The 7,064-nt window shown below is 35.5% G+C and overlaps 1 pseudogene; it reads right to left on the reverse strand.

Annotated features, from left to right (window-relative positions):
• Window positions 1-260: 260 nt before the first annotated feature.
• Window positions 261-6,654, reverse strand: LOC116130743 (annotated as a pseudogene).
• Between the last annotated feature and the right edge of the window lie 410 nt (window positions 6,655-7,064).

Below are 7,064 nucleotides of genomic sequence, written 5' to 3' on the forward strand. Positions count from 1 at the left end.
ATAACAAAAAAAACGGATCATCCAGTCAGGCCTAGATCTTACACTTTTGCATATACCAGAATATGGAGGCGGCGAAAGCCGAATGCGCAATGCAGATCTTACTTTTCCTTCTCATCATGTCAGTAACTTGCTAGAAAAATAAATTTTGTAAATTATCAGTAATAACCACAGGTTGAATAGTCCCAGTTATTAGATCCTCACCAGATGAACACCGAAAAATCTATCCACTTTGTTACATTGCATAAAGAATGGCCAGGTTGTCAGCTTGTTTGCAGTTTTGAATCTCGATAAATATGCCATTTTTGGTATCTTCATGTCCAGGAAGAAGAGGGTTAAGTCGAGGGGCAGTAGTGCAATTTATACAGCAGCATCCCCGTAAAGTCTTCACACAGTCGGAGCAGCATCTGAACAAGACACATGAAAACAGGCTTGGTTTCAGAGTCATCTTCATTTTAATTCACTAACATGTGTAATATGGGGAAGACGCGGTGAGTGCATGTATAATAAAAACCATGTGCAAAGGGTTAAACATTTAACCGAAAAGATAAACAGTAGAAAATGAGTGCCATTGTGCAAAGTGATAATAGAAATTTGAAGAGAAAGCAATTGAAGTCCTCAATCTTTGATTCCATACATGACCTTCTTTTTAAGCATTTTCTGTTGACAAAATTGAGATAAAACAACAAAAATACTAGGAGATATTTTGAAAGAGCATAATCAGGATTTTGATTACACTTTAACCCTCTAAATGTAATTTCTTCAAAAAGGAAAAAAAAAAAAAAAAAAAAAATTCTTTGCTATTCTACGTTCCTTTGGCCACAATGTAATTTCCTTATTCCACCACTTTTTGAATTGGTCAATTGGATTTTTGTAGTTCTTGAAAGTTGAAATCGGAAGTACCAATGATAAAAATAGGACCACCTTTCATTCTACTGTATTCCCTACCTGTTGCCAAACAAACAATTCGGAGAGGATTTTATGTTTTTTCTTTTTTTAAATTTTATAAGGTTGCCTTTTTTTGGAAAGACAAAAGTACCCTTATATCTTCTGTTACTAAAACAATTTTACAAGACTAAATTCTTAGCCAAATCTCAAAGACAAAATTGTAATTTTCCATTCAAGAAGCATTGAGTCATAAAACGAAGAACAAATTATGGACTTTTTGTATCAATGTATAAGTATGTAGTAAAACTTATATGTTTCTTTGTTATTTGTCATAAACCCAATAGGTCTTCATTTGATCACAAATTTGCAGTTCCCACAATCAAGGTCATGAAAAATGACCTATGCATCTACCATGAACTGGCTCTTCAGAGCCCAGTTATAAAAGACGCACAAACTACAGGAGAAAAAGGAAAGAGAGAAAAGCGACTTACAGAGAGTAGATTGCAATCAAGATTTGCACAGTTTCGATGCCTTAACTCAGAAATTTGTGAATTACATATATAGCATGTAGCAAATGGATTTTCGGAAACTTGTCCAGTCTTCCTTGCTTCAGTCATAGCTTCAGGCTTGTAGGTTGCAGGGGGAAGAGAAAGACAGGAATCAAACATAAACAAATTCCCAACCCACTCCACAGGACCTTCATTCTTAAGATAGTGAGAAACACCTCCCTTCAAGGTGTAGAAATTTCGGAAACCCTTTTTTTTTCTTTAAAAAACTGAACACTTCGTAAAAGGGAAGAAAATTAAGCTTGTTGTGCTATATAGTCAAACTAAATTGGAATAAGCCCTGCAGATAATTTATTTTTTCTCAATACAGTAGAAAACTAAAACTAAATATATTCCTGTGTATCCATTAATAACTTTAAAGAGAAAACTACTTATGCCTCTTTGACAACTCTTATAAGAGCTAAAAGTGCTCTATGCAACAGAAGGAATCAATCTAATTGAAAAGTGTATCCGAATGATAAACACCTTTAACATCAAACATGAAATTATAATGACAAGGAAAATGAAGGAAACAGTGAACTACCTCAGGATAGTAGATATATACATCACAGCGGATACTTCTGTACAATACATTAAAATGTCTGTCTTTTCTTATCTGTAATACCCTGTATTTTCTTGTGGGTTTTATTTAATTTTATTTATGTGAATCTAGGGGGTAATATGTAAATATGAAACTTTTTAGAGGTTTTAGTAAGAAATAAGGCATGGTGGGTTATTAGGTAGTTTTGCAAGAGTACTTGTGCGAAATTGGAAGTGTGAAAACTTTTAACAACTTTATGAAATTGATTGATGAGGGGTCCTTTTAATATTGTGTCATGCAAGGGTACATGCATAATTCTCCAGGGGTGAGATCATGATAAAACTTAACTTTATTTAAAGGATTTGGGGTGCAAGATGTAAGAATCAAAGACTAAGGGATGCATGGATAATTGGCCATTGCAAGATGGATTAAAGGCGATTTCTTTAGGAGAATTAGCCCACAGTTTTGGCACATGTTTTGCCATTGATGGTTGTAAATTTTATTAATTTGAGATGAGGAATGGTGGAGTGGAGAAAGAGATAGCCGAGAAAAAAAGAAAAGAAAGAGAGAAAGGAAGGAAAGAAGGAAGAAGGAAGAGAGAACGTTCGGCCGAAGGCGGAAGGGAAAGAAAAGATAATGAGGGAGAGAAAGTGAGGTGAAGAGAGGATGATGCTTGGGGCAGCTGGTATTTCGGGTTGAGCTAAATTTTTTGTGTGAGTGGTTTTTTAAAACTTTTCCAAAAATCTAAACTTTTTCGATTGCTTGTTAAGTGAATGTATTATCTCATGCTGTTTGATACAACTTACTGTGACTGTGGCTCTCTTGCTTGCATGTGTCGGCTGAAAATAGAAAGAGTGAAACTGCATCAGATTTGGTCCTAATAAAATATCTTGGTTGCATGTCATTGATCTTCTTAAAAGCTTAAGACTTATGGCTGCATGTAATGTTTTGATGAGTTTTTGGATTATATGTGAAGTTTGTGTGAGTTGCTTGTTCTCCCATGCTTCGGCTGGATTTGGGATATATTTTATTGTATATGCTTTAAATTGGTTTCTTAATGATGTGTATTAGGTTGGGCAGTGGTTGGTAAGTTGCTGGGATTTTGTTAAATAGATAAAATATGTTACGAACAACTACGTTTGCATACTATTGTTGTAGTATTGTGATGAAGAGAAGACAGAAATCGATAATTGATAAGTTGGTTGACACAATGAAATTTAAGAATAGGCAGACTTTGTTTTGGTACTGTCTATGATGATTTATTGTTTGAGTTAGTTTATGAATTTTGCAAATTGGAGTTGCTGGAAGTTATTGAGTAGATATATATATACTGTAATGTTATATTGTTGGCTGGAATTGTTTCTTAAAAAGAAATTTTGGTATGAAAACGTGAACTGGAAGCTTACTTGGGATGTAAAGAATTGCTGTTTTATTTTCATTTTTTTGGCTGGAAGTTTATTTTGCTTTGTGCTCAATGAAATTTGGAATAAATTTTGTTAAGCTGCTGGGAAATGGGGAAGAGATGCTGTTGTATTAAGTCTAATTATAATAATGGCAGGCCTAATAAAATAAGGCCAGATTGTTGATTGGTTTAGTTCCATAAAAGAATGAATGGACTGTGGTTTTGAAGCCTTAATGGGTTGTAAAAGGATAATGAGGTCCGTTATTGTTTAGGGTTTTGGATGAATTTGTTTGTATTGGTGGGATGACTTACTGTTAATGATAAGGCCTAATATATTAATTTGTGGGAATTGAATTTGTCTATGTTAGTGGGCTGGTTTATTAATAATGATGAAGCCGATTATATATTATGTTGGGTTTAGGCTTAGTGGGGAGGATATTATGGGAAAGAAAAATTTTGTGAGGGCATTCATGATTACATGCCCTTTTTATTGAAATTTTATATCATATTATACTTTATATGTACAAGGCATGCATGATGCATATTTGGAATGAAATTCTGGATGCATGATATTAATATGTGACTCCCGAATTAGAAACCACCCTTGTTTAGTATCCATCTCCCTCCATACATCAGTTAGTATTTGACATTATCTCATGCGCGCATTGAGTGGTCCGTCCTACCGAACCATTGGTATATCTACTAGAACAAGACGGACGCCTGACGAGCTCCAGGCGGGATTACACCAGGTGGTTATTGGCCGGTGTGGGATTTTGGACGCCCGAGGGTAGACTGTGGGCGAGATTATATTGATATCATATCATGACCCCGAGGGTAGACTGTGGGTTGAGCATGGATCCAATGATGTTCGTACCATCAAGGGTGACTGCGGATGGTACCACCCGAGGGTAGACTGCGGGTGGTGTAGCTCATATCTGAGTTAGGGACTAGTTTAGATGTTATGATCCAGGCCCCTAAGTGCTAGGTAGGGTGGTGAGAATTGATTTGTTTTATAGATAGTGGTGTGTGATTTCTTGGCATCCGAGAATAATATATATTATAATATATAATAATATATATATATATATATATACTGTTGTTGCCTTATCATGTAAGTGCACTAGTGTTGTGTGGCATACAATTATTCATACATGTTTTCAAAGTTAAAGTTTTTTCGTATAAAATATATTATTGCATCAATAGCTTCCCAGCTCACTGTTTTATGTTTCCTCCCCCAGGACCGTAGATCGGGTTCGTGTGGAGCATACTCTACGCTCTAGGTTGGCCTTGACGCATGATGATTTGCATCTTTTACAAACTTTAGTGGACTCTGATACTATGTTTCTTTTGTAACTAGATTTCAGTTCCTGTTTTTAGAATAATTATTTGTGTATTTCCACCTTCTAAACCTTAAACATGCAAATGCACTACTTTTCACTTTCGTCTATAGACGAAATTATTTTTATGAATGTTTTTTTTTTTTTTTAATAAAGAGTATTCACCTTCCTTTCGGGATCTTGAGTCTCCTAGAGCGCCCGGATCCAGTGGGATAGGGATACTCGGGAGGGGGCATGACATTATCAACATTTGCTAAAGGATCTGAAGCAAGAGCCTGGAAAAAAGAAACATACGGACTGTCTAACTATAATCATAACCATCACTGAATCACCAGAAAGTGAAAATTTTATAACATGGCCCAAAGGATGCACAATATATCATGTCTTCCAATGAAAGTGCAATCATCGCACAGCTCTATGGGTAAGATAAATTATATCATACAAGTCTGCATATCATGCTTTTGTTAATTTTATAAGAAGTAAAACTTATAGATATAAAGATAATAGTATATAAACTTCTTAGTTTTAATGTAACAATGCACCCTACAACACAACTGCATTTTACAAGTTATTAAACAAAGTTCAGGCATGCCCCCTAGAATATAAAGATTGGTCATACCTCACTTTGAGATTGCCCAAATGAAGTGCTCCTAAAGCAGTCCACATCAGGTCTTCTTGCACCATCAAAATGACCAATGTCCCATTCATAATCTGATTAAAAGTGATTACAACATCTTCAATCTTTCTAGCAGGAAGGTGAAAGAGCGTGGGAAGAGAGGAAGAAGAGAGCAAGAGAAAGAACCGAGAGAAATGAGGAAGAAATAGAGGAGAAGAGAAGACAGGATATTTGGTTTTTAGTGGTTTAGGATGAGGTTGCTTCCCCAAATGGTGCAAACTACAGCCCTCAACAGAAACAGGAATAGCATCATGCAACTGATGCAATGTGCTTTTCAACTATGTCTTTCCTAAAGTATACCATATTGGTTTAAGACATCTGATATTGTAGGTCTACTATAATTCACCTCTCCACCTAAAAACTCAAGTTCAAGCTAGAGTCTTCCAAACTTCAGTGACTGTTTGAGAAATTTGAAACATATAGCAAACTCCAACAAATATACATAGATGCGAAAAGATATAGCATACTAGAAGTGAATACCATTTCTCACATACAATAGAATCAAGTTGGTATTAAGATTTGAATTCGATGCTTCATCATTGTCCTTTACTGCTTCCAATCTCTTTCTCCATTCAGATGGTGCTAGTGGTGTTGCACGCATTGAGGGGTCAAGCAGAGAAAGATCTGAATACCTCCTTCCAACAGCAGAAAACAGATCAAGTACTAGTTAAAACACACAAATACTATTAAGAAAATGTATTTGGAAGAACTGAAAACAAAATGCAAAGAAAAGAAATACTCTCTTCTCTTATTAATCCAACGTTTTACATCAATATACATGTATATATATATATAACTTGGAAACTAACTGTTTAACTAACTCTAACTAAAAAACTAACAAACTCTAACTAAAACTTCCAGCTCAGCACTCAGTATAACTAATTTTCACAGCTCAGCTTCTCCTCTATCAACTTGCTTCTTAACAAACTCAACACTCCCCCCCAAGTTGACACTTTGTAGATGTCCTTAATACCAAGCTTGGCCATCAATTTCTCATGCTGCTGTACTCCTAAACCTTTAGTCAAAACATCTTCAATCTGATTTCCAGTTGCAATATATCCTGTGCGTATGACTCCTTGCTGAATTTTTTCTCTTGTAAAATGGCAGTCAATCTCAATGTGTTTGGTCATCTCATGATACATTGGATTGACTGCTATTTGTAATGCAGCTTTTTTATCACAATATAGCAACACAGGCTTTATTCCTTCTACTCCTAATTCATCAAACAAACCAAGTAGCCAAATTATCTCAGATAAATATGCTGCCATGCTTCTGTATTCTGCTTCAACAGATGATCTAGCTATAGTACTCTATTTTTTTTACTTCCACGATATAAGAGACTCTCCAAGCTTGACACAATACCCACTTACTGATTTTCTACTCATCTGACAAGCTTCCCAATCCGAATCACAATATGCAACAAGTTCCATTTTATTGCTTGAGGGCATTAACAACCCAAGTCCAAGATTTTGTTTAATATACCTAACAACCCTTAATGTTGCTTCTAAGTGGGACTCATTTGGTGCATGCATGTATTGACTAAGTGTTTGTACTGAAAAAGCCATGTCAGGCCTTATCATGGTCAAATAAAGCAGTCTACCAATCAATCTCTTATAAATGGATGAATCTTCTAACAGCTTATCCTCTGATGCAGGTTTAAACTGTTGATCATATTCGA

The sequence above is a fragment of the Pistacia vera genome, unplaced genomic scaffold (assembly GCF_008641045.1).
Source record: "Pistacia vera cultivar Batoury unplaced genomic scaffold, PisVer_v2 Contig225, whole genome shotgun sequence".
Lineage (NCBI taxonomy): Eukaryota > Viridiplantae > Streptophyta > Magnoliopsida > Sapindales > Anacardiaceae > Pistacia > Pistacia vera.